Below are 8,167 nucleotides of genomic sequence, written 5' to 3' on the forward strand. Positions count from 1 at the left end.
ACTGAGAGGTGTCCGGTGAGTGACGATTTGCCCAGAGATGCAAGCGCTTGCCCTTTATACTTGCAGTGCCTTTCCTTCCCAGTACCTGACACAGTGTCGGCTGGTCAACCCACAGAACAAAGTTCATGCCTTTATTTTAGCTAAACCTCTCTTTACATTCGGTACACTAAAACAGACACATGCACAAACATAAAAGCTACAAAATAAAGGAAGCAAAAACTGATAGAATCGAAAGGAGAAATAGAAAAATCTATTGGAGTGGAGACATGAACACCATTCTCTCAACAAATTGACAGAACAAATAGAAAGTCATCAAGGATATAGAATTCAACACCATCCACCAGCCAGAACTAATAGACATTTTAACACTCCATTTAACAGAAGAATACATATTTTTTTTCCAAGTATCCATGGCACATTTACTGAGATAGTCTATATCCTGACCCATAAAACAAACCTAAACAAATTAAAAACAATTGAAAACACATAAAGTATGTTCTCCAAAAACAATGGAGTAAAGCTAGAAATGAAAAACATAAAATTAAGAAGAAAATCTCCAACACTTAGAAACTAAACAACATACGTCTGTGTAATTCATGAGTCAAAGAAGAAATCACACGCACAAACATAAAAACTACAAAATATAGAAAACAAAAACTGACAGAACTGAAAGGAGAAACAGACAAATGTATTACAGTGGAAACATTAACACCATAAATAAATAAACACGTTCATTGAACTGAATAAAAATGAGAGTACAACATATCAAAATTTGTAGTACAGAGGTAAGTAAGTACTCAGAAGAAAAAGTTTGTTTTTCCTAATACATGTATCAAATGCATATATTAGAAAAAGGGAGAAGTCTCAAATCAATAATCTAAACTTCTACCTCGAGAACCTAGAAAGAAAATAGAAAAATAAATCCGAAGCAAACAGAAGAAAAGAAATAATATAGGGCAGAAATCAATAAAATTGAAAACAGAAAAGCAATAGAGAAAAATCAATGAAACAAAAATACTGTTTCTTTAAGAAGATCAATAAAATAGGCAATTCTCTAGCAAGACTGATGAGAAAAGGCACAAATTACAACCCATATTAAGAATGAAACAGGAGATCCATTACATATTCTACAGACATCAAAGGTAGTGAGAAGTGAAGCCAGCTGGACTTCCCGGGTGGAGTGGGGACTTGGAGAATTTTTCTGTCTAGTTGGTGGATTGTAAACACACCAATCAGCGCTGTGTGTCTAGCTAAAGGATTGTAAATGCACCAATCAGCACTCTATAAAATGGGTCAGTCAGCACTCTGTAAAATGGACCAATCAGTGCTCTGTAAAATGGACCAATCCACAGGACGTGGGTGGAGACAAAGGAATAAAAACTGGCCACCCCAGCCAGCAGCGGCAACCCGCTTGGGTCCCCTTCCATGCTGTGGAAGCTTTGTTCTTTCACTCTTCACAATAAATCTTGCTGCTGCTCGCTCTTTGGGTCCATGCCACCTTTAAGAGCTGTAACACTCACTGCAAAGGTCCACAGTTTCATTCCTGAAGTCAGCGAGATCAAGAACACAGAAGGAACCAACTCCGGACACATCTTGGTGACCCAAATGGTACTATTGCCAAGTGGTGAGTAGCATCGGACCTCTTTCGCTTGCTATTCTGTCCTGTTTTTCCCTAGAATTTGGGGGCTAAACACCGGCACTTGTCAGCCAGTTAAAAGTGACTAGTGCGGCCACTGGACTAACGATACAGGTGACAGGCTTTCTGGGAAAGGGCTTTCTTGACTCTTGGGAGTGTTGGTTTGCCTGGAACCAGCTTCTGCTTTTCCTGTACTTCTAGGCTGAACTGAGGGTCGACAGAGGAAAGCCATTCAACTCCGGGGTCCCGACAAAAAGTTGGTTGACCCTGTAGCCATGAGCGGAACTCTCAAAGTCAGGTCACTCCAGTGAGACTTGCCCATCTATCCTATCTATCCTGACCCTTGCCTCCTGGGTCCTAATGCCTGTCAGACAAACTTCCTCTCGCCTCTCTTCTCCAAGGCTAGTCCCACTTCTGAAAACCACTCCCTGTCTCTGGTGCTTTTCTAGTTTCTCCTATAAGAACGATTTCTAGTATAAATTTCAGGAACCTGCTCCCTTCGTTAGGCACCCAGGCTCACCAGTCAGAAAGACATAATATTTGCCCAAAACCCTGTCTGGGGGGTTTCTATCTGGAATTTTAGGATCCCTCCTCAGACTAGCAGGCCTAACAAAAGCTATTCCTGAAGGTAGGATATGGGGAGGCTCAGAAATTATATCCTTCCTATTCATGTGAGGAGAAGTGAGGACAAAAGGCGTCACTCTTCCAACCCTGGAGATTCCTTCCCTCCCTCAGGGTGTGGCCCTCCACTTCATTTTTGGGGCATAACATCTTTATAGGACAGGAGTAAGGTCTCAGTACTAACAGGAGAACACTTAGGACTCTAACAGGTTTTCGAGAATGTGTTGGTAAGGGTCACTAAATCCGACCTTCCTCAGTCCTCTTTGGGGTCTAAGAGGAAAAGTAATGTTTCTGCTGCTGCGTCGGTGAGTGCAACTATTCCGATCGGCAGGGTCCAGGGACTGTTGTGGGTTCTTGGGCAAGAGGGGGATCTGCTGCTGCGTCGCTGAGCACAACTATCCCCTCAGCAGGGTCTAAGGACCGTTCGAGTTCTTGGGCAGGAGGAGTTTCTGCTGCTGCGTGGGTGACCGCAACTATTCCCATCAGCAGGGTCCAGGGACCATTGCAGTTTCTTGGGTGGGGTGAGGGAAAACAAACAAACCAAAACTGTGCGTGGTTTTTTCTTTCAGATGGGAAACACTCAAGCATCAACAGGCTCACCCTTGAAATGCATCCTAAGCCATTGGGACAAATTTGATCCCCAAACCCTGAAAAAGAAGCAACTTTTTTTTTTCTGCACTACAGCCTGCCCCGATATTCTCTCTATTCTAGGGGAAAATGGCCACCTGAGGGAAGTATAAATTACAATACTGTCCTGAAGCTTGACCTTTTCTGTAAGAGGGAAGGCAAATGGAGTGAAACACCTTATGTCCAAGCTTTCTTTTCAATGAAGGAGAATCCATAACTATGCAAAGCTTTCGATTTACATCCCATAGGAGGACCTCTCAGCTTACCCCCATATCCTAGCCACCCTATAGCTCCCCTTGCTACTATTGATAAGCCTCCTCTAATCTCCCCCACCCAGAAAGAAACAAGCAAAGAAATCTCTAAAGGACCACAAAAACCCCCAGGCTATCAGTTATGTCCCCTTCAAGCTGTAGGGGGAGGGGAATTTGGCCCAACCTGGTTACATGTCCCCTTCTCCCTCTCTGTTTTAAAGGCAGATCAAGGCAGACCTGGGGAGGTTTTCGGATGATCCTGATAGGTATACAGATGTCCTACAGAGTCTAGGGCAAACCTTCGATCTCACTTGGAGAGATGTCATGCTATTGTTAGATCAAACCCTGGCCTTTAATGAAAAGAATGTGGATTTAGCTGTAGCCAGAGAGTTTGGAGATACCTGGTGTCTTAGTCAAGTAAATGATAGAATGACAGTCGAAGAAAGGGGCGAATTCCCTACCGGTCAGCAAGCTGTCCCCAGTATGGATCCCCACTGGGACCTCGACTCTGATCATGGGGACTAGAGTCACAAACATCTATTGACCATGTTCTAGAAGGACTAAGGAGAATTAGGAAAAAGCCCATGAATTATTCAATGATGTCCACCATAAGTCAGGGAAAGGAAGAAAATTCTTCTGCCTTCCTTGAGCGGCTACAGGAGGCCTTAAGAAAATATACTCCCCTGTTACCTGACTCACTCGAGGGTCAATTGATCCTAAAAGATAAGTTTATTACCCAATCAGCCACAGATATCAGGAGAAACCTCCAAAAGTGAGCCCTGGGCCCTGAACAAAATCTGGAGGCATTATTAAACCTGGCAACCTCGGTGTTCTATAACAGGGACCAAGAGGAACAGGCCGAAAAGGAAAAACGAGATCAGAGAAAGGCCGCAGCCTTAGTCATGGCCCTCAGACAAACAAACCTTGGTGGTTCAAAGAGGACAGAAAATGGAGCAGGCCAATCACCTGGTAGGGCTTGTTATCACTGTGGTTTGCAAGGACACTTTAAAAAAGATTGTCCAACAAGAAACAAGCTGCCCACTTGCCCATGTCCACTATGCCGAGGTAATCACTGTAAGGCACACTGCCCCAGAGGGCAAAGGTTCTCTGGGCCAGAAGCCCCCAACCAGATAATCCAGCAATAGGACTGAGGGTGCCCAGGGCAAGCGCCAGCTCATGTCATCACCCTCACTGAGCTCTGGGTACATTTAACCATTGAGGGTCAGGAAATTGACTTCCTCCTGAACACTGGCACAGCTTTCTCAATGTTAATCTCCTGTCCCGACAGCTGTCCTCAAGGTCTGTTACCATCAGAGGAATTCTGGGACAGCCTCCTCAGTTGTAATTGGGAGACTTTGCTCTTTTCACATGCCTTTCTTGTTATGCCTGAAAGTCCCACACCCTTATTAGGAAGGGATATATTAACCAAAGCTGGAGCTGTTATCTACATGAATATGGGGGAACAAGTTACCCATTTGTTGTCCCTTGCTTAAGGAGGGAATCAACCCTGAAGTCTGGGCATTGGAAGGACAATTCAGAAGGGCAAAAAATGTCCACCCGGTCCAAATCAGGCTAAAAGACCCCACCACTTTTCATTACCAAAGGCAATATCCCTTAAAGCCTGAAGCTCATAAAGGATTGCAGGATATTGTTAGACATTTAAAAGCTCAAGGCTTAGTAAGAAAATGCAGTAGTCCCTGCAACACCCCAATTCTAGGAGTACAAAAACTGAACGGTCAGTGGAGACTAGTGCAAGATCTTAGACTCATCAATGAGGCAGTACTTCCTCTGTACTCAGCTCTACCCAACCCCTATACCCTGCTCTCTTAAGTACCAGAGGAAGCAGAATGGTTCACTGTTCTGGACCTTAAGGATGCCTTCTTCTGTATTCCCCTGCACTCTGACTCCCAGTTTCTCTTTGCCTTTGAGGATCCCACAGACCACACATCCCAACTTACATGGATGGTCTTGCCCCAAGGGTTTAGGGATATCCCTCATCTGTTTGGTCAGGCACTGGCCCAAGATGTAGACTACTTCTCAAGTCCAGGCACTCTAGTCCTTCAGTATGTGTATGATTTACTTTTGGCTACCAGTTTGGGCGCCTCATGCCAGCAGGCTACTCTAGATGTCTTGAACTTTCTAGCTAATCAAGGGTACAAGGCATCTAAATTGAAGGCCCAACTCTGCCTACAACAAGTCAAATATCTAGGCCTAATCTTAGCCAGAGGAACCAGGGCCCTCGGCAAGGAAGGAATACAGCCTATACTGGTTTATCCTCGCCCTAAGACATTAAAACAGTTGCAGGGATCCCTTGGAATCATCGGCTTTTGCCGAGTATGAATCCCTGGATACAGCGAGATAGCCAGGCCCCGCTATACTCTAATCAAGGAGACCCAGAGGGCAAGTACTCATCTAGTAGAATGGGAACCAGAGGCAGAAACAGCCTTCAAAACCTTAAAGCAGGCCCTAGTACAAGCTCTAGCCTTAAGCCTTCCCACAGGACAAAACTTCTCTTTATACATCACAGAGAGAGCAGGAATAGCTCTTGGAGTCCTTACTCAGACTTGTGGGATACCCCCACAACCAGTGGCATACCTAAGTAAGGAAATTGATATAATAGCAAAAGGCTGGCCTCGCTGTTTATGAGTAGTTGTGGTGGTGGCTGTATTAGTATCAGAGGCTATCAAAATAATACAAGGAAAAGATTTCACTGTCTGGACTACTCATGATGTAAATGGCATACTAAGTGCCAAAGGAAGTTTATGGCTATCAGACAACTGCCTGCTCAGATACCAGGCACTACTTCTTGATGGACCAGTGCTTCAAATATGCACGTGTGTGGCCCTCAACCCTGCCACTTTTCTCCCAGAGGATGGAGAACTAGTCGAGCATGACTGCCAACAAATTTTAGTCCAGACTTATGCCACCTGAGAGGCTCTCTTAGAAGTCCCCTTAGCTAATCCTGACCTTAACCTATATACTGATGGAAGTTCATTTGTGGAGAATGAGATATGAAAGGCAGGTTATGCCATAGTTAGTGATGTAACAGTACTTGAAAGTAAGCCTCTTCCCCCAGGGACCAGCGCCCAGTTAGCAGAACTAGTGGCACTTACCCAAGCCTTAGAACTGGGAAAGGGAAAAAGAATAAATGTGTATACAGAGAGCAGATATGCTTATCTACTCCTACATGCCCATGTTGCAATATGGAAAGAAAGGCAATTCCTAACCTCTGGGGGAACCCCCATTAAATATCACAAGGACACCATGGAGTTACTGTGTGCAGTGCAAAAACCCAAGGAGGTGGTAGTCTTACACTGCTGAAGCCATCAAAAGGGGAAGGAGAGGGGAGAACAACAGCATAAGTGGCTGGCAGAGGCAGAGAAAGACAAATAGAAAGAAAGAGATAGAAAGAGGAAGAGACAATGATGACGCCAGAGGGAAAGTCAGAGAGAGAGAAAGAGAGAGACAGAGAAGGAAAGACAGAAAAAGAGAGAGATAGAAGTAGTAAAGAAAAAACAGTGTACCCTATTCCTTTAAAAGCCAGGGTAAATTTCTGTCTACCCAGCCAAAGCATAGTCTTCTTATGTGGAACTTCAACCTATATCTGCCTCCCCACCAACTGGACAGGCACCTGCACCTTAGTCTTCCTAAGTCCCAACATTAATATTGCCCCAGGAAATCAGACCCTATCAGTGCCCCTCAAAGCTCTAGTGCATCAGTGCAGGGCCATACAACTAATACCTCTACTTATAGGTTAGGAATGGCCACTGCTACAGGAACCAGAATAGCAGGTTTGTCCACTTCAGTATCCTACTACCACACACTCTCAAAGGATTTCTCAGACAGTTTGCAAGAAATAACGAAATCTATCCTCACCCTACAATCCCAAATAGACTCTTTGGCAGCAGAGACTCTCCAAAACTGCCAAGGCCTAGGCCTCCTCATTGCTGAAAAATGAGGACTCTGTACCTTCTTAGGGGAAGAATGTTGTTTTTACACTAACCAGGCAGAGATAGTACGAGATGCCCCCCGGCATTTACAGGAAAAGGCTTCTGAAATCAGACAACGCCTTTGAAACTCTTATACCAGCCTCTGAAGTTGGGTGACGTGGCTTCTCCCCTTTCTAGGTCCCGTGACAGACATCTTGCTATTACTCGCCTTTGGGCCCTGTATTTTTAACCTCCTTGTCAAACTTGTTTCCTCTAGGATCGAGACCATCAAACTACAGATGGTCTTACAAATGGAACCCCAAACGAGCTCAACTAACAACTTATACTGAGGACCCCTGTACTGACCTGCTGTCCCTTTGACTGGCCTAAAAAGTTCCCCTCTGGAGGACACTACAACTGCAGAGCCCTTTCTTTGTCCCTATCCAGCAGGAAGTAGCTAGAGCAGTCATCGCTCAATTCCCAACAGCAGTTGGGGTGTCCTGTTTAGAGGGGGGATTGAGAGGTGAAGCCAGCTGAACTTCCTGGGTTGAGTGAGGACTTGGACAACTTTTCTGTCTAGCTAGAGGACTGTAAATGCACCAATCAGCACTCTGAGTCTAGCTAAAGGATTGTAAATGTACCAATCAGCACTCTGTAAAAACACATCAATCAGTGCTCTGTGTCTAGCTAAAAGATTGTAAATGCACCAGTCGGCACTCTGTAAAATGGACCAATCAGCACTCTGTAAAATGGACCAATCAGCAGGATGTGGGTAGGGACAAATAAGGGAATAAAAGGTGGCCACCTTAGCCAGCAGCAGCAACCTGCTCAGGTCCCCTTCCATGCTGGGAAGCGTTGTTCTTTTGCTCTTCACAATAAATCTTGCTGCTGCTCACTCTTCGTGTCCATGCCACCTTTAAGAGCTATAACACTCACCATGAAGGTCTGCGGCTTTATTCTTGAAGTCAGCGAGACCAAGAACCCACCAGAAGGAACCAACTCTGGATGCAGTAGTATTCCCTGATTATTTAAAAGTCTATACGCATATTAACAAGTCTACATATGTAAATTTGACAAATTAGATGAAATGGACCAATTCCTCA

The 8,167-nt window shown here is 44.7% G+C and overlaps 1 long non-coding RNA gene across 1 annotated transcript; it reads left to right on the plus strand.

Annotated features, from left to right (window-relative positions):
• The first annotated feature begins 1,399 nt into the window (after positions 1-1,399).
• Positions 1,400-7,959, plus strand: LOC144332646 (uncharacterized). The gene is made up of 2 exons (XR_013400593.1): positions 1,400-1,624; positions 7,342-7,959. It is a non-coding gene; the product is annotated as an uncharacterized LOC144332646 (long non-coding RNA).
• The last annotated feature ends 208 nt before the right edge of the window (positions 7,960-8,167 follow it).

The sequence above is a fragment of the Macaca mulatta genome, chromosome 1 (genome assembly GCF_049350105.2).
Source record: "Macaca mulatta isolate MMU2019108-1 chromosome 1, T2T-MMU8v2.0, whole genome shotgun sequence".
In the NCBI taxonomy this organism is placed as follows: Eukaryota; Metazoa; Chordata; class Mammalia; order Primates; family Cercopithecidae; genus Macaca; species Macaca mulatta.